Below are 12,772 nucleotides of genomic sequence, written 5' to 3' on the forward strand. Positions count from 1 at the left end.
GATTGAATACTCACTGATACAGGAATTGATATTCTCTTTATTCTAATACCTGTGCCCTGTCATAAATTTCATATCCTCACGTAAAATCATCCCCATTTAAGTTTGACATCATCGACTTAAACTACTCACTGTTCTTTCCATATTGCTGTTTTCTATAAGCATCCCTGTCACTCCAAACACAATTGAGTACTTTGACATCTATGATGCTGTTCTAATGAGGAAACACATAAATATGTCAATTTTAAGTATTTCAATCCCTCTGGGTTAAAGTAATCTTGTGCATATAGAATGAGGAGATCCAAGTCTTGGTTTACTTTTGGATCTCTGTTCCCCTTCCTACTTCTCAAAATAGAATCTGGCTCAAGGGAGAACATTCTGTGTCTTTCTGATAGATCAGGCAGGGAATTCACTTTTACATGGGTGACTATGCCATCCCCTGCATCCTTACAGGCTTTGGTGGCACTGTCCCTTGCCCAGCCTAAGGTGATTCATCTAATGTGGAAGTATGTAGCTGCTCAAGTCTGTGGAAGTTTTCTCCTAGCTCTCTTTTGACTACTGTTACGAGCCAGTCTTCTTCAGGATTCTAAATGAGCTTCAAAGCTCAGTTAGTCTGAAGCAAGAATGGTAGCTTTTGGTCTATTGCCTCTTTTCTTTTTATTCACATTCTCTCTCTTCTTCTCTTCTTTCTCTGTCTTGCTTTTCCATCCTTCCTCCTTCATAACCATCTTCTTTCTTTACTTCTTCCTCATGAAAATGGAATGAGATTATTTCTCTTTCTTCTTTGCCACAAATTCCTTTTGTACCATGTTCTCCTTCTTCCCTAAGTTGTATTTGGCTTAATTATTCTCTCAGTCCATAATTATTGAAGACATCAGAGGAATATACATTTATGAATTTATGGAGAGAAATAAGAAAATTCTATAGTATATTATTTTTCAAATATAACCTACTCACCACATGACCCTATGCTTCTTTGGATGGGAGAGGAAGTACAATTCTTCTTTGAAAATTTATGGGAAAAATGGAATCTTCAGAGAATTTACTCTAAATTTGAATCTAAAATTTTAAAGAAACATTAGTTAAATGCTGTAGAAGAATGTGTTTAAATGCAATGAAATATGAAGCCATTGTAAAACGTGACAAGATAAGTCAAGAAGGAGAGGATGGAATGGGGCAGCCAGTTGAAAGCAATATTGGGTCAAGGTTTTGTCTTTTGAGTGTTATACATGCAACTATTCACTTAATTCTCATTGTTTGAGAAAAAGACAAAAGCCCTTTGCACAGTAAATGAGAACCTTAATTAATTGACACCTATATTTCTCTAAATACCCATTTTATATTGTTACAAGGTCTTCTAATCATTGTTCAAGTCTCTTCTCAGTTCCTCAAAGAACATGTGCTGATTGAGTCTTACTATATTACAGTCTTATATATTCTCGTAGAACCACGTTCTTGTCCTTCAGAATATGCATCTCAGTTTACAAGCCCACATTAATTTGTTTGATTATTTAATATCTGTCTCCTCTATTAGGCAGTAGCTTCCTGAAAGGACAAAATACATCTGGTTTTACCTACCATTTTATGCGCAGCACCTAGCAAAGTGCCTCTAAAATGACAAGAACACAAATATGTGTTGAATTTATCATTGAATGGATTCACAAAATTCTGAGTCCTTAATAAAATTATGATGTAATATTTTCTCATTAGTTCAGGCATAGACTGATGGAACAGTATAATTCCATGATAGGATTCTCATAACACTTGCCCTCCACAGCTTGGTCTCCACAGCACTACATGTTTTTCTTCTTCCTAACATTAAAAGTTTCTGATTAAGTTGTTTTAGTGATTCTACAAAGACTAGCTCTTGGTTGATCAGTGTCTTTATGAAAATAATCAGTATTTCCTGAGCTTCTGCTCTTAACAAAGCTTGCTGCCTGGCCCTGATCAGATATATTTAACATTGTTCTAGCCAAAGACTGTCACTTGAATTCTTGAACAATAACTAGTGTAAAACAATCTTTTGAACATGTTTAATATTAATAAATAATTAAACTGTCAATATGCATTTGACTACTATATAAATATTTTCATATATTTTATGATCCATCATGAACACTGTAGAAAGACTTATCTAACAATGAATCAATTTGTATACCTTTTACAGTTAAAAATGTTTGACAATTCATTATTTTATTCAGAAAGTAGTATAAATTACCATGCTGTGATAGTTAATCCTATATATCACTTTCACTGGGCATGGGCACCCAGATATTTGTTCAAACATTATTCTGGGAGTGTCTATGAAGCGTTTCTAGGAGAGATTAACATTGAATTAATAGACTTGCTAAAGCTGATTGCCCTCCCTAATGTGATTCGGCCTCATCCACTCACTTGAAGGCCTGAATAAAACAAAAAAACAGAGTAAAAGGAAACCATCCTGCCTGACTGCCTTCAAGCTGATGGGATATAACTTTTTTTTTGGTCTTTCTTTGAGCTCAAATGAAAATAACAGCTCTTCTGGGTCCTCATGTCTGACACCTAGCATTTGGACTAGAACTACATCATCAGCTCTCCTAGGTTGCCAACTCACAACTTCAGATCCTAGTCCCTATAGTCATCTGAGCCAATCTCTAATATTCAGAAACAAGCAGGGATTACCATTCTCAGGCTCCTATTCAACATTGTACTGGAATTCCTAGAAAGTACAATCAGGCAAGAACAAAAATAGACATCCAAATTAGAAAGGAAGAAGTAAAATTATCTGTTCGTTAGTGACCTGATCTTACATATAGAATATCTCAAAGATTCTACCAAGAAACTGTTATAACTAATAAAGTTACAAGATACAAATTCAACATAAAAAAAATTAGTTGCATTTCTATACGATAACAATGAACTACCTGAAAAATAAAACAATCCTATTTACTGTAGTATCGAAACAATAAAATACCTAGGAATAATTTAAATAAGATGAAATATTTGTAAGCTGAAAACTGTAAGGTACTGACACAAGAAATTGAAGAATACATAAATAAATGGAAAGATAGCTTATATTCGTGGGCTGAAATAATTAATATTATTAAAATGTTCATACTACCCAAAGCCATCTATAGATTCAGTGCAATCCTTATCAAAATTAGAATGGCATTTTTTATAGAAAAGAAAGAAAATCCTAAAATTCATATGGAACCGCAAAAGACCTCAAATATCTAAAGCAATCCTGAGAAAGAAGAACAAAACTAGAGGCACAATACTTCCTGATTGCAAACTATATCACAAGCTATAGTAATCAAAGCAATATGGTACTTACTGTCATAAAAACAGACAAATAGATCAATGGAACAAAGTTGAGAGCCCCCGAATAAATTCATGCATATATGCTGTACTAATGTTTAATAGGGAGCCAAGAATACTTAGTGGGGAAAATATGGTAGTATCTTCAATAAAAGATGTTGGGAAAACTAAATTACTACTTGTAAAAGAGTGAAACTGAATCCCTATCTTTCACCAATTCCAAAACGAACTCAAAATGGATTAAAGACTTAAATGCAAGACCTGAAATCATAAAACTCCAAAATAGAAAAAAGAAAAAGCCCTCCTTTACATTGGTCTTGGCAATGATTTTATGGATATGACATGAACAGCACAACCAACAAAAGCAGAAATAAGCAAGCGGGACTACACTAAACTAAACAGCTTCTATACAGCAAAAAAAATGATCAAAAAAAAGTACCCGAAAATGGGAGAAAATATTTATAAACCACATATCTGGTAAGGTGTTAAATATCCAAAATATATAAATAAATCACACAGCTCAATAGCAAAAACAACCAATGACTCAATTGAAAAATAGACAAAATTTTTTCCAAAGAAATTACTTTCCCGTTGTCTCAGTTGTCTATTCATCTTCTTGAAAGGCTCTTTTGATGCCCAAAAGTTTTTCAACTTGATTAAGTCCAAATGGTTAGGCTTTAGTTGATTATGTTTTAATTGATATATCTAGGAAACTGTTGCCTTATTCAAGGTCATAAAAATTTATACTTGTGCTTTTTTCTAAAATTTTAGAGTTTTATATCTTATATTTATATCTTTCATCAATTTGAGTTAATTTTTGGATATAGTATGAGGTAGAGGTCTTACTTCATTCTTTTGTATGTAGCTATCCAGTTGTCCCAACACCATTTTTATTAAGGCTATGTTTTTCTCATTGAATTGTGTTGTTATCTTTGCAGAAAATAAATTGATCATAAATGGAAGGGTCCGTTTCTAGACTTTTAATTCTTTCACATTAAGTCTGCCTGTATCGCATTGCCATACTGTCTTGACCACTACAGCTTTGTAATAATTTTCGAAACAGAAAGTGTGAGTTTCCCAACTTTATTCTTTTTTTCCTCAAGATTAATTTGACTATCCTGGATTTATTTATTTTCCACATGAATTTTAGGGTAAACATCGATTTCTGGGGTTTTTATCAGGGATTATACTGAATTTATAAATCAATTTGAGAGGTATTAGAACTTTTCTGTTAAGCCTTCTCAATAAACACAGCATAGTTATCTTTCCATTTGTTTGGATCTTTTCTTATAATCTTTCAGCAATGTGTTATAGTCTTCAATACACGTTTTGCCATCTTCTGTTAAATGAATTCATATTTAATTCTTTTTTATGCTATTATGAATTGAACTGTTGTCTTTATGTATCATTTTCTGTTTATTCAATTTAAGGATATAAAAATAAAATTAATTTTGTGTATCAGTCTTATACCCACATAGTTGTTGAACTCATTTATTATAATAAATTTTTTAGGGAGTTCTTTGGGAGTTTCTCTTTATAAGATAAACTCAAATTTAAATATAGGTAGATTATTTTTTATGGCTACACCTTTCATTTCATTTGGCTACTGTCCTGGCTGGAGCCTCTGGTACAATAGGAATAGAAATGTCAGAAGTAGATATTCTGGTCTTATTCCTGACCTTAAAGAGAAAGCCTCCAGGATTCTGAGAAGCTGGCAGCGTAAGAGGACACTGGGCTCACCGCGCGTCCTGCTGATCACTTAGATTCCACCTACACCTGCCTAACTAACCCAGAAAACCACCAGAAGACTAGCAGAATGGAGTCTCCGGAGCCAAGCGCAGACGAGAGGCCCACGGAAGAGGGTAGGAAGGGCGGCGAGGCTGTGCGCGCTCCACGGACTGGCGGGAGGGAGCCGGGGCGGAGGGGCGGCCCGCCGGCCAAGCAGAGCCCCCGAGTCTGGCTGGCAAAAGCCAAGGGGCCGGATGGAGTGTGTTCCCACAGCAAGCGGGACTTGACATCTGGAGGTTATAAGCTAACAGCTCTGCTCGGAGAACGGGTGGGCTGGAGGACAACGGGAGGGAGAGTTGTTGAGCCCCAGACGACAGAACTCAGTTTGGTGGGGAACAAAGGCTCTCCCCAGCGCCATGTCCCTCGCCCATCCCCCAGCCAAAATCCCAAAGGGAACCGGTTCCTGCCAGGGAAATTGCTCGCTCCTCGCAAACACCCAATGCTGTGCTTCTGCGGATCCACCCCTCCGGCAGTGGGTCTGACTCCCTCCCACTACCACAGGGCCCCTCCTGAAGTGGATCACCTAAGGAGAAGCGAGCTAAGCCTGCCCCTCCTGCCCCCGTGCACCTTGCCTACCCACCCCCGCTAATACGCTGGATCCCCAGCACCACAAGCCTGGCAGTGTGCAAGTAGCCCAGATGGGCCACGCCACCCCACAGTGAATCCCGCCCCTAGGAGAGGGGGAAGAGAAGGCACATACCAGTCTGACTGTGGCCCCAGTGGTGGGCTGGGCCAGACATCAGGTCTGACTGCGGCCCTGCCCACCAACTCCAGTTATTCACCACAGCAGAGGGGAAGTGCCCTGCAGGTCCACACCACTCCAGGGACTATCCAAAATGACCAAACAGAAGAATTCCACTCAAAAGAATCTCCAGGAAATAACAACAGCTAATGAATTGATCAAAAAGGATTTAAATAATATAACAAAAAGTGAATTTAGAATAATAGTCATAAAATTAATCGCTGGGCTTGAAAACAGTATAGCTGACAGCAGAGAATCTCTTGCTACAGAGATCAAGGGACTAAGGAACAGTCACGAGGAGCTGAAAAACGCTTTACGAAATGCAAAACAAAATGGAAATGACGATGGCTTGGATTGAAGAGGCAGAGGAGAGAATTGGTGAACTAGAAGATAAAATCATGGAAAAAGAGGAAGCTGAGAAAAAGAGATATAAAAATCCAGGAGTATGAGGGGAAAATTAGAGAACTAAGTGATACACTAAAAAGAAATATACGCATAATTGGTATCCCAGAGGAGGAAGAGAGAGGGAAAGGTGCTGACGGTGTCCTTGAAGAAATAATAGCTGAGAACTTCCCTGAACTGGGGAAGGAAAAAGGCATTGAAATCCAAGAGGCACAGAGAACTCCCTTCAGATGTAACTTGAATCGATCTTCTGCATGACATATCATAGTGAAACTGGCAAAATACAAGGATAAAGAGAAAATTCTGAAAGCAGCAAGGGATAAATGTGCCCTAACATATAAAGGGAGACCTATCAGACTCGTGACTGATCTCTCTTCTGAAACTTGGCAGGCCAGAAAGGATTGGCAGGAGATCTTCAATGTGATGAACAGAAAAAATATGCAGCTGAGAATCCTTTATCCAGCAAATCTGTCATTTAGAATAGAAGGAGAGACAAAGGTCTTCCCAAACAAACAAAAACTGAAGAAATTCATCACCACTAAACCAGCCCTACAAGAGATCCTAGGGGGATCCTGTGAGACAAAGTACCAGAGACATCGCTACATGCATAAAACATACAGACATCACAATGACTCTAACCCCATATCTTCCTATAATAACACTGAATGTAAATGGACTAAATGCGCCAACCAGAACACATAGGGTATCAAAATGGATAAAAAAACAAGACCCATCTATTTGCTGTCTACAAGAGACTCATTTTAGACCTGAGGACACCTTAAGATTGAGAGTGAGGGGATGGAGAACTATTTATCATGCTACTGGAAAACAAAATAAAGCTGGACTAGCCATACTTATATCAGACAAACTAGACTTTAAATTAAAGGCTGTAACAAGAGATGAAGAAGGGCAATATATAATAATTATAGGGTATATCCATCAGGAAGAGCTAACAATTATAAATGTCTATGCACCTAATACAGGAGCCCCCAAATATATAAAACAATTACTCATAAACATAAGCAACCTTATTGACAAGAATGTGGTAATTGCAGGGGACTTTAACACTCCAATTATAGAAATGGATAGATCATCTAAACACACGGTCAGTAAAGAAACAAGGGCCCTGAATGATACATTGGATCAGATGGACTTGACAGATATATTTAGAACTCTGCATCTCAAAGCAACAGAATATACTTTGTTCTCGAGTGCACATGGAACATTCTCCAAGATAGATCACATACTGGGTCACAAAACAGCCCTTCATAACTATATAAGAATTTAAATCATATCATGCATACTTTCAGACCACAATGCTATGAAGCTTGAAATCAACCACAGGAAAAAGTCTGGAAAACCTCCAAAAGCATGGAGGTTAGAGAACACCCTACTAAAGAATGAGTGGGTCAACCAGGCAATTAGAGAAGAAATTAAAAAATATATGGAAACAAACGAAAATGAAAATACAACAATCCAAACGCTTTGGGATGCAGCGAAGGCAGTCCTGAGAGGAAAATACATGGCAATCCAGGCCTATCTCAAGAAACAAGAAAAATCCCAAATACAAAATCTAACAGCACACCTAAAGGAAATAGAAGCAGAACAGCAAAGGCAGCCTAAACCCAGCAGAAGAAGATAAATAATAAAGATCAGAGCAGAAATAAACAATATAGAATCCAAAAAACCTGTAGAGCAGATCAACGAAACCAAGAGTTGGTTTTTTGAAGAAATGAACAAAATTGACAAACCTCTAGCCAGGCTTCTCCAAAAGAAAAGGGAGATGACCCAAATAGATAAAATCATGAATGAAAATGGAATTATTGCAACCAATCCCTCAGAGATATAAACAATTATCAGGGAATACTATGAAAAATTATATGCCAACAAATTGGACAGCCTGGAAGAAATGGACAAATTCCTAAACACCCACACTCTTCCAAAACTCAATCAGGAGGAAATAGAAAGCTTGAACAGACCCATCACCAGCGAAGAAATTGAATCAGTTATCAAAAATCTCCCAACAAATAAGAGTCCAGGACCAGATGGCTTCCCAGGGGAGTTCTACCAGACGTTTAAAGCAGAGATAATACCTATCCTTCTCAAGCTATTCCAAGAAATAGAAAGGGAAGGAAAACTTCCAGACTCATTCTATGAAGCCAGTATTACTTTGATTCCTGAACCAGACAGAGACCCAGTAAAAAAAGAGAACTACAGGCCAATATCCCTGATGTATATGGATGCAAAAATATCAGTAAGATACTAGCAAATCGAATTCAACGGCATTTAAATAGAATTATTCACCATGATCAAGCGGGATTCATTCCTGGGATGCAGGGCTGGTTCAACATTCGCAAATCAATCAACGTGATACATCACATTAATAAAAGAAAATATAAGAACCATATGATCCTGTCAATCGATGCAGAAAAGGCCTTTGACAAAATTCAGCATCCTTTCTTAATAAAAACCCTTGAGAAAATTGGGATAGAAGGAACATACTTAAACATCTTAAAAGCCATTTATGAAAAGCCCACAGCTAACATTATCCTCAGTGGGGAAAAACTGAGAGCTTTTTCCATGAGATCAGGAACACGACAGGGATGCCCACTCTAACCACTGTTGTTTAACATAGTGTTGGAAGTTCTAGCATCAGCAATCAGACAACAAAAGGAAATCAAAGGCATCCAAATAGGTAAAGATGAAGTCAAGCTTTCGCTTTTTGCAGATGACATGATAATATACATGGAAAATCCGAAAGACTGCACCAAAAGTCTGCTAGAACTGATACATGAATTCAGCAAAGTTGCAGGATACAAAATCAATGTACAGAAATCAGTTGCATTCGTATACACTGACAATGAAGCAACAGAAAGACAAATAAAGAAACTGATCCCATTCACAATTGCACCAAGAAGCATAAAATACCTAGGAATAAATCTAACCAAAGATGTAAAAGATCTGTATGCTGAAAACTATAGAAAGCATATGAAGGTAATTAAAGAAGATATAAAGAAATGGAAAGACATTCCCTGCTCATGGATTGGAAGAATAAGTATTGTCAAAATGTCAATACTACCCAAAGCTATCTACACATTCAATGCAATCCCAATCAAAATTGCACCAGCATTCTTCTCGAATCTAGAACAAGCAATCCTAAAATTCATATGGAACCACAAAAGGCCCCGAATAGCCAAAGTAATTTTGAAGAAGAAGACCAAAGCAGGAGGCATCACAATCCCAGACTTAGGCTCTACTACAAAGCTGTCATCATCAAGACAGCATGGTATTGGCACAAAAACAGACACATAGACCAATGGAATAGAATAGAGACTCCAGAATTTGACCCACAAAAGTATGGCCAACTAATCTTTGACAAAACAAGAAAGAGTGTCCAATGGAAAAAAGACAGTCTCTTTAACAAATGGTGCTGGGAGAACTGGACAGCAACATGCAGAAGGTTGAAACTAGAGCACTTTCTCACACCATTCACAAAAATAAATTCAAAATGGATAAAGGACCTGAATGTGAGACAGGAAACCATCAAAACCCTAGAGGAGAAAGCAGGAAAAGACCTCTCTGACCTCAGCCGTAGCAATCTCTTACTCGACACATCCCCAAAGGGAAGGGAATTAAAAGCAAAAATGAATTACTGGGACCTTATGAAGATAAAAAGCTTCTGCACAGCAAAGGAAACCACCAACAAAACTAAAAGGCAACCAACGGAATGGGAAAAGATATTTGCAAATGACATATCAGACAAAGGGCTAGTATCCAAAATCTATAAAGAGCTCACCAAACTCCACACCTGAAAAACAAATAACCCAGTGAAGAAATGGGCAGAAAACATGAATAGACACTTCTCTAAAGAAGACATCCAGATGGCCCACAGGCACATGAAAAGATGCTCAACGTCGCTCCTCATCAGGGAAATACAAATCAAAACCACACTCAGATATCACCTCACGCCAGTCAGAGTGGCCAAAATGAACAAATCAGGAGACTATAGATGCTGGCAAGGATGTGGAGAAATGGGAACCCTCTTGCACTGTTGGTGGGAATGCAAATTGGTGCAGCCACTCTGGAAAGCAGTGTGGTGGTTCCTCAGAAAATTAAAAATAGACCTACCCTATGACCCAGTGATAGTACTGCTAGGAATTTACCCAAGGGACACAGGAGTACCGATGCATAGGGGTACTTGTACCCCAATGTTTATAGCAGAATTCTCAACAATAGCCAAATTATGGAAAGAGCCTATATGTCCATCAACTGATGAATAGATAAAGAAATTGTGATTTATATACACAATGAAATACTACATGGCAATGAGAAAGAATGAAATATGGCCCTTTGTAGCAACATGGATGGAACTGGAGAGTGTGATGCTAAGTGAAATAAGCCATACAGAGAAAGACAGATACCATATGGTTTCACTCTTATGTGGATCCTAAGAAACTTAACAGAAACCCATGGGGGAGGGGAAGGAAAAAAAAAAAAAAGAGGTTAGAGTGGGAGAGAGCCAAAGCATAAGAGACTCTTAAAAAATGAGAACAAACTGAGGGTTGATGGGGGGTGGGAGGGAGGGGAGGGTGGGTGATGGGTATTGAGGAGGCACCTTTTGGGATGAGCACTGGGTGTTGTATGGAAACCAATTTGACAATAAATTTCGTATATTTAACATAAATAAATAAATAAATAAATAAATAAATAAATAAATAAATAAATAAATAAGAAAGCATCCAGTGTTTCATCATTAATGATGTTAGCTGTGGATTTTTTATGATGCCTTTACCACGTTGAGGGAGTTTGTGTCTATTCCTAGTTTGTTGAATGTTTTTATCATGAAAAGGTCTTGGCTGTGTGTTTCAAAGCATTTTTATGTGCCTATTTAGATTATCATGTGTTTTTTTTTTTCTTTTATTCTGCCTATATGGTGTCCTACCATTGAGTGACTTTCCAACTTTTCAAACTTGCATATCTATGATAAACCTCAGTTGGTCATGATGTATAATCCTTTTTATAAGCTGCTGAATCAAGTTTGCTAGTATTTTATTGAATACTTTATATCTATATTTATAAGGGATATTGATGTATAGTTTTCTTGTAATTTGTGATGCCTTCGTCTAGCTTTGGTAGTGGGGCGATGTTAGTTTATATAATGAGTTGATGGTATTCCATTTTAAATTTTTAAAGAAGATTTTTGTGAAGCATTATTAATTCTTTAAATGTTTGGTCAAATTTTTGAGTGAGATAAAATTTGTGTAAGCTTGTATTTGTCGAAATTTTTTACTATTTCAATCTCTTCATTTGTTACAAGTTTTCCCAATTTTCTATTTATTGATTCAGTTTCAGTTGTTTGTGTCTTTCCAGAAATTTCTTAATTTCATATAGGTTTTTAAAATTTTTTGTTTTTTTTTTAATTTTCTTAATGTTTATTTATTTTTGATAGAGAGAGAGCATGAGTAGGGAAAGAGCAGTGAGAGAGGGAGACACAGATTCTGAAGCAGACTTCAGGATCTGAGCTATCAGCACAGAGCCCGATGCAGGGCTGAATTCACATATCGTGAGATCATGACCTGAGCCGAAGTCAGAGGCTTAACTGAGCCATCCGGGTGCCCCTAAAATTGTTTTTATTCAGTTGCTCATTGTATTACCTTTTTAGTCAGTCTAGGTAAAGTTTTGACAATTTTATTGATCTTTTCCATCAAGCTTTTGGGTTCATTGATTTTCTGTATTGTTTTTCTCTTACCTATTTCATTTATTTCTACTCTAGTCTTGAATTTTTGGCAGTGTTCTCAATCATATTGAGGTACATATTTTCAGAGCTCCTTACTCTGCCATTCAAGGTGACACCATCTCATAGAGCCATACTTCTTTTTTTTTTTAATGTTTAATTATTTGAGAGAGAGAGAGAGAAGGGAGAGGGACAGAGGATTTGAAGTGGGCTCCTTGATGACAGCAGAGAGCCTGATGTGGTGCTGAAACTCATGAACTGAGATCCTGACCTGAACCTAAGTCAGACCTTATCTGACTGAGCCATCCAGGTGTCCCAGCCATACTTCCTTTTTTAACTTTTTGTTTAAATTTCAGTTAGTTAACATAAGAGTAACATACAGAGTTTCAGGTGTACAACTTATTAACACTTTATACAACACCTGGTGCTCATCACAAGTGTATTCCTTAATCCCCATCACATTTTTAACCCCTTTCCTCCCTCTACCTCCCCTCTGATAACCATCAGTTTGTTTTCTATAATTAAAAGTCTGTTTCTTGGTTTGCCTCTCTCTCTCTTTTTTGTCCCCTTTGCTTGTTTGTTTTGTTTCTTAAATCCCACATACGAGTGAAAATGTATGGTATTTTTCTTTCTCTAACTAATTTCACTTACCATAATACTTTTTAGCTCCTTCCATGTTTTTGCAAATGGCAAGATTTAATTCTTTTTTAATGCCTGAGTAATATTCCATGTATGCGTGTATATCTACATATACATGTATGTATATATGTGTGTGGGGGTGTGTATATATATATATACACACACACGCATAT

This window comes from Puma concolor, chromosome F2 (genome assembly GCF_028749965.1).
Source record: "Puma concolor isolate L17-30 chromosome F2, mPumCon1.1.hap2, whole genome shotgun sequence".
In the NCBI taxonomy this organism is placed as follows: domain Eukaryota; kingdom Metazoa; phylum Chordata; class Mammalia; order Carnivora; family Felidae; genus Puma; species Puma concolor.